This window comes from Lissotriton helveticus, chromosome 7, assembly GCF_964261635.1.
Source record: "Lissotriton helveticus chromosome 7, aLisHel1.1, whole genome shotgun sequence".
Lineage (NCBI taxonomy): Eukaryota > Metazoa > Chordata > Amphibia > Caudata > Salamandridae > Lissotriton > Lissotriton helveticus.
The window spans coordinates 580,319,083-580,339,719 of record NC_136068.1 but is presented as its reverse complement, the minus strand read 5'-3'; the positions used below and the strand labels follow the sequence as shown (position 1 = coordinate 580,339,719).

General features: G+C 47.6%; 1 protein-coding gene and 1 pseudogene across 8 annotated transcripts in view; both read left to right on the top strand.

Moving 5' to 3' along the window:
- LOC144768773 (uncharacterized) overlaps positions 1–20,637 on the top strand; it is a 9,320,023-nt gene that overhangs the window by 2,474,997 nt on the left and 6,824,389 nt on the right. The gene's annotated exons all lie outside the window — the stretch shown is intronic.
- LOC144767081 (succinate dehydrogenase [ubiquinone] flavoprotein subunit, mitochondrial pseudogene) lies at positions 5,139–6,490 on the top strand (annotated as a pseudogene).

The following is a 20,637-nucleotide window of genomic DNA, read 5'->3' as shown; positions in this document are numbered from 1 at the left end:
AGTAAATGGTCTTTTTAAAGACCTGTGAAGTACTCGGGTGCAGGTGCTGGTGTGGGTGTGGGTGCGGGTGCAGGTGTGGCAGACCACAACAGCTCCTCTCCTCCCACGTGAGCCAGGCAGGGTGCCTGGTGTTGCTCTGGCCCGTGGGCCATTCAGACCGGCACAGAAGCAGTATTTTCCCCTGACACCTCCGCACCAGGCCACCACAGGCAGGCCAATGGGGTTGTGGATACAATGGATGTCTGGCCTTCATTCCACTTCGTACCTCTAATTGAGAGTGCCCCTACCAGGTATTGAGTTAGGGGAGCATGTGTAGTGAGAGATCCATTGGCTTCCCATGAAAGCTGTTCTTATCACACTCAAACATAATTGCCAAAGAGTGTATCACTGCGTACCTCTTTGCGTAGTGATCATGTTAATGCTAATATTTGTGGGATCAATTTTGTCTTACTTTTAAACGTCTTTTAATTTTCTACCTTTGCACCTTCTGTTGTCTTTTTGCAGTTACTGTACACAGTTTGCTTTTTTATTTACGCTTGTGCTTCTTTGTTTTGCTTTTTTATTTTATTTATTGCTTTTTAAATTGCACATTTGCTTTATTTGTTCTTTCTTATTTTTAAATTAACCCTTACCTTTCAATATGCTCTTTCTGCTCCGGTTTTCTTTTCCCCATTTTGAAATGCTTCTAACTACACACTGTGTCTTTCTCCATGCCTCTTTCCAAGCCATGGTGAGGCATTGTTCTGTGCCCGCACCTGTCCCAGTACATAGTGACTACCTAAATGCCAGAAAAGAAAATATCGGTGGAATAACGCTATCCTATGGGATTTAGCCGGTGACAATGCACGCATAATGTCAGGGCTACCGATTTCTGGTCCTGCTTCTTTTTTTTTTTACTCTCATAAAGGAAAAAAAAACACATAGTCGTGGCATTACGGTGACATACAGCCTCGCCTGCAGCAGGGCTCGCTCCAGCGCCCGTTCACTTCTGAGCCGAACACTGTCTCTTTGAAGTGGCTGCAAATGTTACCTCTCCTTTCCAATTAAAACAAGCATTTGCAATGCAATAGGTCTCGCATTAGGAAAGTTTGAGCTATTGGTATTGTAAATGACAATTTTTTTTATTTATGTGCTGGTTTTGAAAATTGCAAAATTAATAGCTTTGTCATTTACAATGCCAATAGCTTTAACTTTTGCACATGTGATACCTATAGCATTTGTAATGCAACATGTGTTGTATTTACGTGACTTAGATGTATTGATATTACAAATAACAATGGCTTTTACATTTTTTTTTAATAATTAATACTTAAATAAAAGTGATTGTAATTTATAATGGCAATAGCTTAAACTTTTGTAAAAAACTTTATGTGAAGATTATGTTCAGTGTATTTTATTGTGACGAAAATCCAAGAACAGAAGTGAAATATTAACATCTTTTTGTAACATTTGTAATAAAGTTTGAAACATTGAGAGAACATATTTGAACCAGTTGTTGTTGAATGTTTGCACAGATTGATGTTGTGGTGCCCCTGAGTGATGCTGTGGTGATCCGATAGATAGATAGAGTGAGTGTGATAGATAGAGGGAGGGAGGGCGATAGATAGAGGGAGGGCGATAGATAGATAGAGGGAGGGCGATAGATCGATAGAGGGAGGGCGATAGATCGATAGAGGGAGGGAGATAGAGTTAGTTAGGGTGATAGATAGATAGAGTGAGGGCGATAGACAGACAGACAGATAGAGTGAGGGCGACAGACAGAGTGAGGGCGACAGACAGAGTGAGGGCGACAGACAGAGTGAGGGCGACAGACAGAGTGAGGGCGACAGACAGAGTGAGGGCGACAGACAGAGTGAGGGCAACAGACAGAGTGAGGGCGACAGACAGAGTGAGGGCGACAGACAGAGTGAGGGCGACAGACAGAGTGAGGGCGATAGACAGAGTGAGGGCGACAGACAGAGTGAGGGCGACAGATAGAGTGAGGGCGACAGATAGAGTGAGGGCGACAGATAGATAGATAGATAGAGTGAAGGCGAATAATTTTTATGTAAAGCATTTTTGTATAACCATTAGTCTGAACTCACATGAAGGCCTGCATGCACATTAGTGTACACATAAAACACCTAAGATACCAGAAACTGCAGATCTGTAAAAGCTGTAAACTGTAATGCTCTCATTCACTTCAACGTCTGTACTGGTTCATAAGCAACTCCTTGTTACCCGTTATTATTAAACACCTAAGGTGTTCAATAATACAACAATCATCATGAGTGTTAGCACACCAGTACTTGTATGCTACGTTTTAAAACGGAGGCTCCATTTTGTTGCCTGTTACAGATTGTAGTATTTGCCATTTCCTCATTTGAGAATTGGTGAGAGCATGCCTCCGCCATTTCTGTGCCTAATGTGGGTAGCTACTTTGTGGGAGTTAACAAGCACTTCACAGCTTATTCCCGAAGGTCACAGGATGGTTGCTAAATGGAGCACTATTGCTGAGAATAATGTGCTAAATGTTCCAAAGGTATTGACATCTACCGAAATTCCTGCAGAAATACAAATATTATATGAACGTCAGCAGTCAACAGGAGGTAAAAAGGCAACTATTTACAAAACAAAGAACTGAATCCAAGACTGGAGCGAAATGTTGTTAAAAAGCAACCCTCTCGCCACTCCACCAAAACCAAGAGCCCGCTCTCGAGAAGTACTTTGAGAGTATGACAATTTGTAGGACTTCTGAAACTGATTTCTTACCATTAAAAACACGTTTCTGTAAAATATTTAAAGGAACATTTATGTTTGGTTCGAAAAGATACTGCCGAAGGGCAGGAATTATACAAGAGCAATAATGTCTGACTTATTGCCACAGACGTACGGAGGCCACTGTGGTTGTGGAGTGTCCTTTAAACCTCGCTGGTGGATGAAAGAATGTGCTGCAATAACAGTTTGAAAACACAGTAACAAAAGCCCGACCAAAGTTAATGTCGGTGTCTAAATGCAGCATTACTGAGACACTTCCTTTCCATTAAATCATCACTAATGTCTCCCTGGTTCCATGATTTATTTGAAGTAGATATTCGGCTTTATAAATTCATAAATAAGATGGTCTTTTAATTTCACAGTTACTAATCTGGAAACCAGTTTATGGTGTGACTAATTACTGTACCACAAAGCTGCTCTGTTGATCCTAGCAGGAAAGACTCCACTGGATGACAAAAAGATAAATGTCTTTGAGGAACGCAACAATTTATACATAGCGTTGCTGGTAAATTTCACATTTTAATAACTGTTGCGCTCATCTGTAGTCAGCGTACTGATAGAGAGAGCAGGGAGGCTGCAGGCTCAACAGGTAACACAAACCGAGAGTACCGAGCCGGAGAGAGCGAGAGGGAAACAGGCAGTTCCAGGGACACAGGGGCAGAAGACACAGAAATTCACCGAAGGTAGGGACGGGAGACAGTTAAAATCAATCGTACCAGGGGCAGTAGACAAGAGAAGCGGATCAGTCAATAGATAACACAGTGCTGGGGAAACTGGGACAAAAGATGTGGGTGCTGACTGGAGGAGAGGGCAGGTGATACAGACACTAAAAACAGAACGTGCCATGGGGACAGAGACAGGAACTGGCTGGTTGGGGGCAGGAGATATGTACAACAGGCAGTGCCAGGGGAACAGGAACCGGAAACCCGAGGGACGAACTGGAAGAGGAGACATGAAGTGGGTAAAACCGACGGTGCAAAGGGTACCGGGGCAAGAGACATGGGGGCTGAGTGGAGGAGGGACATGGGATAAAGAAAAGAAAACAAGCACTGAGGCGAAGAAAAAATACATTTAGGGCTAAAGTCCCACTTACAAACATATGAAATATATTGCTCTGCCTGTGTGGTGTGTTCCTGTGAGCCCACTGTAATCTATTGTGACTCACTGTCATAAAAAGCATGGACAGACTCACCGAGAAGACGGAAGCTCCGGACTGCTTGCAGACGACTGGCTGTCGTGTGATTTTACAGCCCCGGCTGGTGGTTTCGGGTTCATTATTTTAGCTGCTCACAGGGTGCGTGGCTCTTCCTGGATCTGTGGTCGTGAAAAATAACTCTCAGAGCTGGCTCCAATCCTAGCGCGGCTTGGTGGTGACGTCGATGGACTCTGGGCCTGGTGAAGGCAATTTAAGTGCTCTTGCGTCTCCCAGGGCAGCGGAGGTTGTTTAATCCGCATGTAAAGTGCATGGAAAGTGCATGTCAAACAGGGGCATCAAAGGAAGCAGAGGACAGCTGGGCATAGCGACACAACCCGAGCCCCTTACAGTAAAGACCTACCCCAGAGAACAAATTGGAGAGAGCTCGGCAAGGTGAAAAGGTCCGGCTGTGAGATGAGCTCTGTGTTGGGGGATGGGGAGGAGCGTTAAAGCGCGCGCTCTAGAACAGCGATGCGAGGAATGCAAGTGAATGCCTGCAAATTACTGACAAGCCTTTCACCGTAACACGGCGGGCAGGGGAGGGGGCGGAGAGGGGAGAGGTGCGAGGTGCGACACGGCAGGCAGGCAGGGGAGGAGAGTAGGAGGAGGAGGGGGGAGGAGAGTAGGGGAGGCACGGCCTAGCGGCCGTGCAATCAAGTAGTGAGGGGGCGGAGCTGGGGGAGGCTGTGAGAGAGAGTAGGTAAGGCAGGCGGCTGGGGGCATGTGCACGCGCATTTAAGCTCAATGCGCATGCGCATTGAGCTTAAATTTCTCGTGCACTGCAAGGAATCGCCACGATTCCTTGCAGTGTGGATAAAGAGCGGATAAGTGCCAATACTCTCGCCTTGCTCGATGCGCATGCGCATCGACAGGCGAGACCTAAACACAGCAGGGTGGACCATCTGCTCTGCACGGCCTCCCCCGGCGCCACTCTCGGCTGAGGGTTTGTACAGCTACAGGACACACGCAGATTCCTTGCGCTCACAGCCCTTTGCTACAGATTCCACAGTGAAGAGATTTGTCTGATGAGTGATAACAAGTGTAAAGTGAAGTGTGAAAAGGTCACAGTCTTCCCAAACTGAAATGTTTCAAAACTTTCATTAGCATATATTTGCAATGCAAGTGAGCTTCATATGATGCTGATGGGGTTGAAACAATTAACCACAACAGCCTCTCTAAGTTATTGATGGGGCCGTGGTGGACTGCAACTACCACAGTTGTCACTCGAAAATGTAATTTCACCGTTCCAGGAAGGGACAATTCTGCTAAAGTTTCAGATTCGATTTCCACCCAGTACCCTGTGGTGGACCATGATTTCGATGCCATTGTGGTTGGTGCCGGAGGGGCTGGTTTGTGGGAAGCCTTTGGCCTATCCGAGGCAGGGGTAAACACCGCATGCATAACTAAGCTGTTCCCCACCAGGTCTCCCACTGTTGCTGCACAGGGTGGAATCAACGCCGCTTTGGGGAACATGGAATCGGATGACTCGAGATGGCACTTCTATGACACAGTGAAGGGCTCGGATTGCCTGAGAAACTAGTATGCCATAAACTACATGACGAAGCAAGCACCCGCCTCTGTTATTGAGCTGGAAAACTATGGCATGCCTTTTAGCAGAACAGAGAAAAGAAAGATCTATCAACTTGCCTTCGGAGGGCAAAGCCTCCAGTTTGGCAAAGGGGGGCAGACCACTGGCTGCTACACACCTTGTATGGCCGGTCTCTCAGATATGACACAAGCTATTTCGTGGAGTACTTAGCTCTTGATCTGCTGATGGAGAATGGCAAGTGCTGCGTGTGATTGCACTCTGCATAGAAGATGACTCCATCCACCGCTTCAGAGCCAAGAACACAGTTATAGCCACGGGGGGATATGGGCGCACCTACTCCAGCTGCACGAACGCTCACACTGTAACCGGGGATGGCATGGCTATGGTCCCCAGGGCTGGACTCCCCTGCCAGGACTTGGAGTTTTGTGCAGTTCCATCCCACAGGTATCTATGGTGCCGACTGTCTCATTACTGAAAGGACTTGTGGCGAAGGAGGCTTGCTCGTGAACAGCGAGGGGGGACGCTTTATGGAAAGATATGCCGCTGTTGCAAAGGATCTGGCTTCGCGAGATGTTGTTTACCGTTATATAACAATTGAAATCCGCGAAGGAAAAGGGTGTGGTCCTGACAAAGATCATGTATATTTACAGCTGCACCATCTTCCACCTCAGCAGCTGGCCACGCGTCTCCCAGGGATCTCTGAGATTGCCATGATTTTTTCAGGTGTTGATGTCACGAAAGAACCAATCTCAGTCCTTCCAACGGTGCATTACAACATGGGCGGCATCCCAACTAACTACAGAGGTAAAGTATTAATCTATGAAGGCGGGCAGCATCAGGTGATGCCCCGATTTTTTCTGAATTTATCCGGGACAGCATTCACTCTCTCCTCTCGTCTGTCCCACGCTCTGACTGCGTTTGTCTGTGTGACCGGGACTGCAGCAGCCCCCCTGCTCTGTCCTGTCTGCCCTGTCAATGTTCTAGACTAGAGCATGCCGGGCCCCTCCCTGGGCTGTCAGGGAGCTCGCGGTGCAGCGTCCACCCTCACCTGCCTTTCTCTGGCTGTCAGGGAGCTTGGGATAGCTGAAATACCGCTATTCCCACCTTTTACCCCCCCCCCCTCGGCTCCAGGACTCCTTGTCCTGCATCTTGGCACGCTCCCTGAATATTTTACAAAGATGATCGTGCGCTCCTGGAAACTGAGAGCCATTCTTTCCTTGAAGCAACAGGAGTATTCATAACGTCACCTGCCAGGTGTGAGGGCGGGGGGTCTTCTGCACTGAGCCCCCCCAAGCACATTGGGCTCTGCCTGCCCCCCTGCACCAAACTGAAGATGACGGGCAGACAGGGCAGGCCCTTTGCTTTGCCAGGGTACCCAGGTCCACGCGCAATCTGCTGATCCAGGGTGGATTATTTATTCTTAACCTGCTTGAAGTCATGTATATAATGGAGAAAAATATATATTTAAAGCCTAAAGTCTGCCCTGGCTCACAATGCGGGTGGGGTCCATCCCAGTAGGACAGTTTGTTGTGTCGTGTGGCACAGATCTAGACTTCCCTTGCTAGTGAAGTGTGCACCGAGGCCTCTCTCCTCCGAGCCCGGACTACCCTTGTGGAATCTGAAGCCTTCTCCTGTCGTTCCCGGGCTACCCTTGATACAATGTGCAGTGCCTACTCCCACCACCCCAACAGCGTCGCCCACTCCTCTTTTAACAAAGAGTCGTTAAGTAAATGGTCTTTTGAAAGACCTGTGAAGTACTCGGCCGCTGCAGTAAAACAGCAGAACACAACAGCTCCTCTTCCCCCACGTGAGCCAGGCAGGGGGCCTGGTGTTACTCTGGCCCTTGGGCCATTCACACCTTGGCTTCCCATTTGCATAAGCAGTGTTTTTTCCCCTGACACCTCCGCGCCAGACGCCCCAGGCAGGCCAATGGTTTGTATTATTTTGGCTCCATCAAGTGGACAAGAGAAGCAACAACAATGAAAATCAGTCAGACTCGATTTAAACCGGGTCAGCTGATTTTCATTCGGTAGTGTATTGTCCAGCATAGTCGGTTTTAACCGAATTCCGGACAGCCTACCTATGGGTATCCTGGCGTTGGGAGGCGATTTTAATGCCATGGTGAAAAGGACAGGCACCCAGCCAGAATGCTGAGACCGGCGCAGAGGTGGCTTCCTGATTATCTGGACACTACCGGATTGGTTGATAGTTGGCGGCAGTACAATCTAAGAGGCGTGCAATATACACACGTGTCTGCCGCACACCACAGCATGTCCAGGATAGATTATATTTTGGTCCCGGCCGCCCATGTATGGGCGGTCCGGGAGGTCCAGCACCTTGGGAGGGACATCTCTGACCATTCACCGGTATGGTTACAGCTGTAATTTGACCTAGCTCCGGCCGGCAGGATTGCTCCCATCAGCCCATGGCATTTGGGAGACCCCGCCGTCGAGAAAGATATAGTCAAGACCATGGATAGGTATTTTCATGACAATCAGGGTACAGTGGAGTCGGTCCAGACTTTGTGGGAGGTGTTTAAAACCGTGGTTAGGGGTGAGGTCCTGTCCCCTGATAGTGCAGAAAAAGCGGGAGCGGCAGGCAGACTTGGTGAGGGCAGAGGAGGCGGTACAGACTCTGGACTCAGAATTATCTCGGGCGGTTACTCCTGAGGGTATCCATCTTCTTCGGTTACGTCAGGACGAGTTTGAGAGCCTTGCAAGGGAGAGCGCCAGGGCGCAACATGGAGAGTTCCAGAGTAGGGTATATGAGCTTGGAGACAAGGCGGGGAAGTTAACTGCGTCCTGGATAGGAAGGAGTGGGCATCGCGGCTGGTACCTGAACTGCAGGGGGATGACTCTTGCATGGTCAGTGACCCACAGGCCATTGCCGATAGGTTTACGAACTATTGCGGGGAGGTATACCACTCGGAGGGGGTTTACACAGAGGACGACAACAAGGCAATGATTAGGGACATTCAACTGCCCACGCTCTCAGAGGACGACCGTAAATATCTTGACTCCCCGCTCACAAATGATGAGGTAGTGCAGGCTATTAGGGGAGTGCGCTCTGGCAAGTCCACAGGACCGAATGGGATCCCTGTTGAGCTGTACAAGTTGAACTCCAACAGACTTGCTTCATTCCGCCGCTCGATGTATAATGAAAGTAGAGAAAAGGGGCAGCTTCCATATGACCAACGCATTGCCAACATTGTGGTCATCCATAAGGAGGGTAAACCCAAAGTGGTGTTTCTCCTACAGGCCTATCTCGCTGCTGAACGCAGAACCCAAGGTTCTGGCGAAGTTGTTGGCTACGAGACTGACCAAGGTTATCACCACCTTGGTGCACCGGGATCAGTCAGGCTTTATGCCGCGCCGCAATACTGCCCTTAATTTGCATCGACTTCATGGGGTCTTGGGCCGTGCCATAACAATTCAGGAGCCGGTGGCGCTGGTGTCTCTAGATGCCACAATGGCATTCGATAGAGTAGAATGGCCCTACCTTTTTGCTGTCCTTGAGAAACTCGGCTTTGGACCAGATTTTATTGACTGGGTGCGCCTTTTGTATTCGACCCCATTGGCCTGTGTAGTGGTGAACAATCGCAAGTCTCCCGACTTTGCTTTAAGCAGGGGTACCAGACAGGGATGCCCCCTGTCTCCACTTTTATTCGCGTTGGCCTTGGAGCAATTGGCGGCATGGGTCCGACAGGACCTTACAATACGTGGGATGAGATGGTCCTTGGAGTGGGAGGATAAAATTTCACTCTACGCTGACGATATCCTTCTTTGCCGTACCAACCCGAAATGGTCCCTGAGCTGTTTCTTGGATGTGCTGGCTATATTCGGACGATACTCAGGCTTTGCCATTAATTGGTCTAAGTCGGTCTTCTTTGTCCTTACAGGGGACCCGCCAGATGTTCCGAGCGCCTGCCCGATAGAGGTCGCCACGGAGGGTTTCAAGTATCTTGGGATCTATATCTCCGTTATGCCCGGACCCTGACTCCCCCACTCATTCGATTCAGAAATGATGTGGCACGATGGAAGGCGCTACCACTCTCCCTTTTAGGGAGGGTGACGTCCTTTAAAATGTTGGCCTTGCCCCGGTTATTGTATGCACTGCAGAATGCTATGGACCCCGTTCCAGCGGCTTATTTTAGGGAGATAGAATCCCTTCAAAGGCAGTTACTCTGGGATGGCATACCCCGCATCGTGTTTCGGAAACTTACCCTTCCTTGGTATGACGGGGGCATAGGCTTGCCAGACCTCAGGAAATACTACTTGGCCTCACAGCTGGCAGCAGTAAATCACGGGATATATGGCGCCTTGAATGACCCTGGATACACCATGGACCGCTGGTTAATGCCAGGAGGCGACTACACTAGGGCACTCTATGCTAAACCCCACAGATTCCCCCTCATGGGGCCTACGGCACATGCCGTCCAGGTATGGCATGCAGCTAACGGGCACCTTAAATGGGATGGGAGGCTTACGCTCACCACTCCATTATTGAGCTCAGAGAAGTTGGGTAGCTTGTGAAAGTCGAAAGGCTTTGACAAGCGGGACCTCATTGGAATTACGCATGTGCGGGACATCTGGGGGGGAAGGTGCCATACTCCCGTTTGCTTCCGTTAAGCTACAATACCACCTGAGTGACGGTGAATATTTCCGTTATTTGCAGATACGGCATGCATTGCTTACTCGCGTCCCTGGGGGCAAGGCACTGCCCGAGGCCTCTCCCCTCGAAGACAGAGTGTAGACGGCTACCTCCCTGAGAGGGCTATCTCCTTGATATACAAGAAGCTTGTTAATAATATGGAAACCCCGCTGGTAGATCTAAGGCGGGACTGGCAGGACGATGGGTTGGAGCTTGATGATGAGGATTGGCAGGAGGCAGTGTCGTCCCCGAAGGTTGTGGCAGTTCCGATGAGGCTCCGACTGGTGCAACTAAAGATCTTACATAGATCGTACGTCAGAGGTCCCCGATTGATCCAAATGGGCCACTCAGACACCTGGGAATGCTGGAGGGGGTGTGGGGAACTGGGGACCTTTATGCATATTCTGTGGTATTGTACGAGAGTGTGGGAGTATTGGAGTAAGGTCCATTGCACGTTGGGCACAGTCCTAGGCACGGATTTGCAGTTGGAAGCCCGCAGGTGTATTGTGAATATATGGGCACCAACCAATTTTAATTCATACAAGAAGCAATGGGTGACACTGGCATTCATGATTGCGAAGCGCAATATCGCGCAACTATGGGGGGCTCGCCTGATGCCTGGAGTGGAAAGTGGAGGGAGGATTTGGACTGGTGTATGTTCAGGGAAAGGGCAGTGTATTCCACCAGGGGCTGCCCAGGAAAGTGGAGTAAGATCTGGGTGTCCTTGAATCACTATAGATGGGATATCTGTACCCCCCGACAGGGCCCCAGGAAATTGAAGAGCGCATGTCCCCTTGATCCATTCAATGTTATATCCGTACAATATTTTGATGGTATGTAATGTCTGTTAATGTCTGATATTACTCTGAACTGTGTTCCCTGATGTCTTTTCTGTTTCTGTTGCTTTTGATTTAGTAAAAAGAAATAAAAAAATAAAAACATTTTTTATCTCACAACAAAGAAAGTGCTTTGAGACCTTTGGGTATAGCAAGAGCTATATATTGTTAAAACTAACTTTACCTAGAAAAAGGCACTCAATAGGAAAAAGTAGGCCTCACAGAGAAAAACGAATTTGTGTGTTTTATACAACTAGGACTTAACAAAATTAAAAATAGATGCCCAACATTTTGTTAGTACTGCCTCTCAACTGTGCAAAATGTTACAGCACTATCCTTAGATACATCCTAGTTAATATTAAGAGGCATTCACATTATATCAGTAATTGGTTGCTGCTAAAATAAAAGCGTCCTTCTTTTACCGCACTGCCAACGATGATTTTGACTGGCTTGGAATGCCTGTTTTTTAACTGAGCCTCATTCCCAGCACTAGAAAGAAAGCTTCTAACAGCTGCTCATGGTCTCTGTCTGAAGGAAGCGGTCTGTCAGAGCAGAGGGAGGTAATGAGCGTTTTATTAACTTTTTGGGGTTTCTGTGAGGACATTAGAATACAGCATATTGCTGTCATATTGGAAACAGATGGCATTATAAGAGGCCATGTGCCATTAAATGTCAGACAGGATGTATCGGTCTTAGGCACAAGGCCTTCTCTCCTGAAACAAGTGTAGAAGCTGTATCCTGAAAAAATATAGCTGGTGTGAAATTCCTTTTCTTTGAGGTTCCTCAGATGAATAATATAGGGGCATTTATGAAATTGAATATCCTCTTTTGATTGATTATTTGTATGTTGTGTCTAAAGATTTCTGTTCTGTTCACTAACATATATCTGCTGCCCTACAACCATTGCCAGAGGGGCCCGGACATCAGATCCAGCCTGGGGATTCAGCGCAAATCCAGCTTGGAGCCGAGGTGAAGGGAACTGGCACAGGTGTTGCTGGCAACTAGGACCACAGTGAAGCTGAGAAAGGCACAGACCGATAACAAGAGCAAGGATGTTTTGCCTGAGGTGACCCCCTCTGAAACAAGGGTTGCTTTGGATCTTTGTATCAGGCCTCTTAGTTCCGGTCCCCAAGTGAAAGCAAGTCTGCGGCCCGACAAAAGAGCAGTGCGCCAGTGGAGCAACACAGGAGTTAGGGATGGACTTGAGTTCAGGGTACAGGTGCTGTGTCTCTGGTGCCTGTTAGATTAGAGTGAAGACTACTGGTGCACTGCCTGAGACACTGGACAGGATCGTTGAGGGTATTTGCCCTGGAGGGTGATTGCCCTATTCTGAAAGAAAAACTTTCCCTTAGCCTGGGCCATGATTGTTTTTCTGGGTTACAAGTTGTGCAGCTCCACAGTGGGAGAAGTGAACACTTGATGAGCGATAGGAGCCGGCCTTTGAGGCTCAGATGGACACAGGGAGAGACTCCCCTCTGACTGGTTGTACAGTGGCTTCAAGTTCCCAAGTACTTTTTTTGTTAGCAATGTACCCCTGTGGTCGTCCCATTTGTGAGGAGGAGCAGCCCTTTGTGGCTCTTTGTCCTAATTACCATTGCCTCGTTTGGTCCTCCTGGTCCCCCAAAAGAAAGATTGTTTTTGTGATAATATGTATATTTGTTTTAATATTTGTATTTGGAATACTGTTTTTTCAGCAAGAAAAATATCTTGTGCACATTTTGAAAAATACTACTCCTCCCCTGAACATGTCATTGGTACTCTAGCCCTCATAAAAAAGAACACTAAGAAGGTCAACCAAGATAATCTTAAACGAAATGTTCAGAATGTAAATGCCGGACTAGTAACTGACCAATAAATTAGTCAATTAAGGTTGATAGAATATCCGTGATAACTTCCATGCTCCTTCTACAGCATAGCGATGTCTTCAGCTAATGCTAAAAGGGCTATCTGTGGAAATCGCAGATAATTGCCTAAGCATGAACTGAAGCCATTTAAGTTGTGGCATCCATTTTGTTAAGCCATGTTATTCTGCCATCTTCAGATGACTTGGATAGGTTTGGGTAAACCCTAGTGGCACATTAAAGTTATACCACTGACTCGTAGGTAGTGGGAATACTACTCAAGAAATCCACCCTCATTCGATCCTTTGAACATGGAATGACACACAGGGCAGATATGTAGCGGTCACCTGTACGTGCAAGGATGGAACAGTCAACCTCTGTACTCTATATGTTCTGCCACACCTCCAAGCGGCAACTCTACCAGAAGTGTGCTCTCTGCCTAACCCTGCCAGCTTGTACTTAGATAATGGGGGATATGTTAATAACATTATAGACCATGCCCTAGATACAACCGGAGGGGCTTGGCTAGCGGTGGGGAGGGTCCGCTGCCCTACTTCGTAGATGCATTGGGGCTAGTTGATCTGTAGGGACAACACAACCCCTTGTCACAATAATATACGTATTTCTTTCCCGCACACGCTAGCTTCTCCTGCTTAGATTTCCTCTTCACACACGCAGGGACCACAAACTCACTTCGAAGTTCTACCATTCAGCCGCAAGAGATCTAATCACTCTCCTGTTGGATTGCACCTACAATACCCCTCAAGGAAGCATCCACTGTTCCCTAGATTGACACCTGGTATCTCCAGGACAAAAAACTGAAGACTAAAATCAGACAGAAGATGGATCTTTATCTTCAGGAGAACCAGGGCAAGCTACTGGCCTGTTAGACTAGAGAGACTGAGGCCACAATGGGTGATTGAGGTGCTAAACCCAGCAGGTGTGGTGCAGAGGACCAATACCGCTATAGCGGAGACATTTGCTGCCTAATACGAATCCCTATACTCCCCCATGACATCCGGGGCCCTTATGAATAACGCCACCTTACTACAAACCATTGATACTTGCGTCTTGTCACAAGAGGAGAGAAGTGATCTAGAGGCTGATTTGACTGAGGAGGAGGTAGTGGCCGTTATTCCGGGACTGCCGTGGGGGAAGGCTGAGGAACCCAATGGTATCCCTTTGGAATTGTATAAAATGTATGTAGCGGGAGTGGCCAAGCCTTTATTAGAAATGTTTCAGGTGGCTAGAGATGCAGTTCTGCTACTGAGAGACTAGGTAGTCATTATCCATAAAGTGGACATGCCGCTGTCAAGATTAGGGGCTAGATGTAGGTAATTCTTATTGACCACTTCTTAAATATCGAATTTTACCGATTCGGTATTTAAGAAGTGGTAAAATAGAGGGGAGGATGTAGGTATTTCAGAATCGGTAAATACCAAATCGTTAAGATTCGGTATTTACCGATTCTGTAAATACCGATTCAGTAATGCCCATTGATTCCTATGGGCCCTGAAGCCCATAGGAATCAATGGGCAATACCGAATCGGTATTTACCGATTCGGTAAATACCGATTTTTGCAAGGGTGCAGGGGGTGTCACTTTGACACCCTCTAGCACCCTAAAGACGGACATATGTGCCATGTGGCACAGGCATGTCTGTCTGTCACATGGCTAGGTGTGCATGCACACATGTGCATGCACACCTGGATCCGGCATTTTACCACCCAATTGGATTGGGTGGTAAAATACCGATTCTGTAAGGCCTTAGGGACTCTGAAGAGTCCCACCTACATCTGGCCATTACCGAATCGGTAAAAATACAGATTCGGTATTTTACAGAATCGGTAAATTTACCAATTCGGTAAATTTACCGAATCTGTAAAAATGGCCCCCTACATACCAAATACCCATTTACCGGTCGGTAATGGCCGAAATCGGCCGTTACCGACCGGTAAAGGGCTTCTTACATCTGGCCCATAGTTCCTACAGGCTTATATCACTCCTCAGTGTGGAGGTCAAGGTATTGGCAAAGGATCTGGTAAATAGATTGGGAGGGATAATGGCATCCCTAATACACCCTGACCAATCAGGCTTTATGCCCCTTAGCATCACCCGCCTCAGTCTCTGCCACATCTATGGGGTTCTGAGTCAGACAAAAACTACTGAACACGGAAAAGGCGGTTGTGTTGGCCCTATATGCTAAAATGCCTTTAACAACAACTCCTGGGATATATCTTTGCAGCCGTGACCAGAATGGATTTTGGAGCCAAACTTTGCAGATGGGTCAGATTACTTTATCAGGAACCCCTGGCCAGCGTTAGGGCGAATGTTGTGGATTCCCTTGAGTTTCCTCTACACAGAGGAACACACCAGGGCTGTATGATGAAGCCCATGATTTTTGCACTTGCCCTTGAGCCGCTGGCAACATTGTTGGAACAAGATCAACAGTCTGAGGCCTATTGCTGGTTGGAGGCTGGTAAGAATGCATATTGCTTTAATGCCACAATATTCCTCTGTATGTGACTCATCCGTATCACTCAGTGAGCGGCCTATTGCAGATGTATGAGACCTTTGGTGAATATTCTGTATATTGTTTTAGCTGGTATAAATCGGTTGTCTTCCCACTCTCTGAGAGAGCACGCCGGCTTCTATCACTCTGCGAGGCCCCAGTTGTAAAACAAGGGTTCAAGTATCTAGGCTTAGTCGTCACTCAGGATCCACAAGAATTTATATGATGTGGCTCGCTGGCAAAATTTACCTCTCTTGCTGATGGTGAGGGCATCCCTTCATAAGTCGAGGACCCTCTTCCAGTTGTTATATATTTGGCATATTACCCCCACCGTAACCTGAATTTGATATTCCAAAAAATCAACCATGAGGTGTGTGTACTGCTCTGGTAGGGCTTTGCCCCTCAGATTGCATTGTGCAAGCTACAGGGGGATGTATGAGGGTGGACTGGGGGTCTCGGATATTAAGCTCCACTACTGGGTGATGCAGTTCATACTAATAAATGACTGGGCATTTTGAGGAACCTGGATAGATCCATAATAGGCATCGGGAAGTATGATCCAATCCTTTATAGACGGCGTAGGGAGAGGGATCTGCCACCCCATACGCAATCAGTGGTCAGGTTATGGAGAGAAGCAGCTGCAATATCTGGGATGGCGAGGTGGGCTGATGCCGTGTATCCCATTGTGGCACAGTGACTACCTTAGAGAGGTAGGGAGCCTTAAGGGATTCTCTGATAGGTATAGAGCACCTGGGGGACATTTGGAGGGAACAGGCCCTAATACCCTTTCTTGACCTTCGCATGGAATATGACATGGCGGAGGCTAAACAGTATGGATACTTATGGCTGGGATATGCTCTCAGGAGGCATCTACAAGTGTGAGAGGGCTTGCCGGAGTCGTCTCCGTTAGAGGACTGTCTCTTTGCGAATCCCATGCCCACAAAGGATGTTTTGTTAATTTATAATACAACAGCTAACCAGTTCCCCAGTTGTGATGGTGAAACTGCGTGAACAATTGTCAGAAGACCTGGGCAAAATTGATGATGAGGAATGGACTGAGGCCATTTAAAGGCCGAGGGGAATTGCCATCAGAACCTGCGCCCACCTGTTTCAGTTAAGGATCCTACATAGATTGCACTACTCTCAAACCGTCCTCTTAAATGCTGGTGGGGCAGCGTCCCCAAGGAGCTTTCAGGGTTGTTTTCAAGAGGCACAGTTTTTCCACATTCTATGGGCTTTTCTACGAATTCAAACATTCTCGGAACAGATTGTGGAGGTGATGTCCAGGGTCACGAGTACCAAGGTCTCATTAAATGACAACAAACTCTTGTTGAACATATCGACAGAGGAACGGAGACCCAGATTTCAAGCCAGATGGGTGAAGCTAGCAGCTGGGGTCACTAAGCATAATGTAGCTAGAACATGTAGTAAAGCTGATCCCTCAAAAGTTGATGAACAGGAGCTAGTCTTGGACTGGTGTCAAAGGGCAGAACATGTAATATACCAAGGACGGGCTGCCCCAAGCAGTGGGAACAGATCTGGGTGGCTTGGAGGGAGTTCAGGGGCATTTGACAATAACAAATAGAGGTGGGCTAGGTAAGGTTTATTGTGACATCTGTGATAGTTTCTAGGGGCACACTCCTTGTGGGACACAGTCCCAGTGTGAAATATGCCCTGAAGTACTATATGTATTACTGTAACTGAATCAAAAGTCTATTTGTACTATATTGGAAATGCACTACTTACCTATACATGCTGTGTGATGAAAAAGTTAAATAAAAAGATTTATAAAAAAAAAAAAGATTTTTTTGCTGGATTTTGAAGGCTAGTGCTTTGAGATCAGTGGAGCTGCTATGGTTTGTAAACGTGATTTTCATCGCGTTAGGATAGATAATGGCTGGGTCACCACCTTTTTTGTTTACTCATTCTTCTCTGTGTGTGGAAAATCCTGTGGCAAATACAGTTGCCATTTCTGGGGCTGAGGCTGTATCAGATCAGAACTCTTTCATAAGGGCAATATCAATTTCTTGAGTTTGCAGGAAATCCGCAAAATCAAGTGCATGCTTGATGAGTGAACATAAATTGATTAAAGTACAGCGGAAGAGCCTCAATAGGGGTGAAGTTTTCTGAGAGGAATCCCCTCTAGGCATTAGCGTTCTCATTTTTTTTATATAACCAATTTTATTGGCATTTTTAAAAACAACAAAGTAAACACAGCACCACTTTGACATATCAAGTATTACAGTACAGTTACAAGTGAGCTCCCTGTTCTATTCACATGGGGTGTGAGTCCACTCGTGCAGCTGATAATCAGTCCAGTGGTCCCATACATATGCCCCATATACGCTCATGCTTATCTGGGCACCCTCTTGCTTTGTAGACGGTCTTTTCTTGGCTGGCGCACCAATCTACACCCTTGCACCATTTAGCTAAGGATGGAGATGATGAATCCTTCCAGGCCCCTGCTATTTCTCTTTTGGCTATGAGAATGGCTGTTTCTAGGAATAATTTATAGACCCGGTAACCATCTAGTCCCTCCATCTGCCCCCAGGAGAAGAACACAGGGTTTAGGGAGACCTCCCATCCCAACAGGCCACTTAACATAGTCAGAATGGACGCCCAATATTTAGAGAGGATAGCACAGGACCAGACCATGTGATAGAAGTCAGCTGTTTCTGCTTTACATCGCTGACATTGTGGGGTTGGAAGGATGCCTGCTCTATGGAGTCGCACCGGGGTAAGATATGCACAGTGAAGGTAGTAGATCTGAATGAGGCGGAGCCTAGCAGATATAGTGAGTGTCCTAGGGGGCATCAGGCATCTCTCCAGTATGCCTCATCTAGAGGACCAAGCTCTCTAAGAGGTTCTATCGTTGATGGGGTATTGTTAACCAGGGAGCGGTAACTTTGGGATATTCCCCCGTTTCCTAAGTTCCCCATAAGGAGTTTGGCCTCTAATGGGCTAAATTCGGGGTTAGCTGTGTGGTCAGGGACGTGGAGGGCGAGGGCATGTCGCAGCATTCTCATTTTTTGATTCGAAAGAGTTAGACTACATTTGGGGCACAAAAGCAACTCCCTGCTATTGGTAGTGCAGCGGAAAGTAGCAAGATCGTACTTAGCTGAGGAATACAGGCTAAGAAGCTGATCTCTGGAGTACTGCGAAGGAGGACTGGGTTATGAGGAAAAAACAGCAAAGTGGCTAGTGCTAATCGCAATCCAAGCGTGGATGGGCACACATGGGCCTGCCTTAGGCGCACCCACTGTGCAGATGCGATGGTGGGTGATTAAATTAGCTACTATAAGAGAAGGCATGGCTGAAATGCTGGCGCTAGGAGCACAATGCTACTGACCTTAAAAACAACTGGTGAAAAGAAAAGGAGTCAAATCCAGGGTCCAGCCACACTGCAGACCTCCACAGGCTCCCTTGTAGAGAAACCTGTTGGAAAATAGGTAAAGGAAGTGAAATGGTTGCATTTTAAAATTAACAAACAATTAATTCTTAAGAACGGGCCCTGTCCAAGATGGCACCCGAAATCAGGCGCTAGGAGCCAGGCAACCCCCACCAGGATAAAGTGCCTAACGCAGCCGATACCTACAAGGAAAATAATGGTAGGCTGGACCATAGCAGTCTTATTTATGATTTAAATCTTTTTATTGATTTCCAAACAGATATAAAAGACAAGACCCTCGGCTCCTCAACGACAGAGCAAAAGAGATAACAAGGTTGCGTTACATATCATTACCATGGGCAATAAGCATGGAGTGGGCCCATAAAGGTAATATGGGAAAGAAACAAGTGAGGAAAGAGAGAAAACCCCCAAGCCAACCCCCCTTACCCTACCCCCCCACCCTCACCACCCACCCCTCGTCCATCTTGAACTAAAAATGGAAAAGGGAAATAAAAAGAAAAGCAGCCTGGTGTTTAGCGTAGTCGTTTACGAGTTTTCATGGAATCGCTACTTGGAATCTGTGTTTCTGGGGGCCGAAGTAGTCGAAGGTACTGGGGGCACGTCAACTCCCAGACACCAGCAATGTCAGGAAGGGCCGCCAAAACTCAGGGAACTCACACCCCCTACCGGCCAGGGTGAGAGTGAACTTCTCCATACCCAACACCAGCCAGAGTCTCTGGAGCCAGCCAGTATGTGTAGGGAGTTGGGTGGAGCGCCAGTGTATCAAGATATTTTGAATGGCCGCTCCTAGGGCGATCGCAATCAGTTGACCCTTCCGGGATTTAGGTGGATACGTCAATGGGTTAGGTAGACCTAGGAGGATATATGAAGGGAAGTGTGGGAGCTGCGTCTCAAAGTGTAGGTCTATTTCATCAAGGACTTGGGACTAATATGGTTGTATGCAGGTACAGCTCCAGAGAACGTGTTCCAATGTGCCCACCTCCCCGCACTCCCTCCAGCATAAGTCGCTCCTTCGGGTGTCGAAGCGGTGTTAGCGCTCGGGTGTGTAGTACCAATAAGTGTCAATCCTGGTCAAGGTCTCTGTGAGGCCCATGTGGTAGGCCGAGTGTCATGCCCTGTGGTATATGCCTTCCCATTCCTTGTGGCTTATTGATCTTCCTAGATCTCTTTACCAGCAGGTGCGACCTGCGTTATGTGTGTATGTGGTATTGGCTAGGAGCAATTTTGTGTGTGGTATTGGCTAGGAGCATTTTATAGAGGTCAGAAATGATTTTCTTATCAGAGGTGCGTGTTATAAGCCATTTCTCATAAGGAGTCAGGAGACACTGTGCCTGTGGCTTGACTTGTGGGTGTAATGCCCAGTGTCGGATCTGGAGATATGGCAAACGTTCCATTTCTGGGAGGCCATAGTGTTCTTTGAGCTGTGGAAATGGAATGATGCCATCTAAGTCGAAAAAGGTGACCTAGGGACCTGTAGGGGGAAGAGCGCAAAGCTTGAAAGGCCCGAATATCAGTACCGGGTGAAAATCTGGGTTGTCAAATAGCGTTGTGAGGGGCGATGGAAAAGTGGTCAGCTGTGTGGAAACGTTAGTGCGGTCCCAGGAGTCCATAATAGTGCTTGTGATATATGAAGCATACAAGTTGGGCTGTCGGTGATGTTTGCGGAGGAAGGGAATACCCTGTAGTGGTCCGCCCGCTACCACCTGATCTTGAAACAGTCAGCGTTTCTCAGACTCTAGATGCTGCCACTCCACCAGGTATCTGAGCTGGGCAGCATGGAACTATAGTTGAAGGTCTGGCACCCCCACTCCGCCCTTTTCTGGTGGAAGGACTGCGACCTGGTGTCGGAATCGGGGTTTACGGCCCTGCCAGGTGAAGCACGATAGAT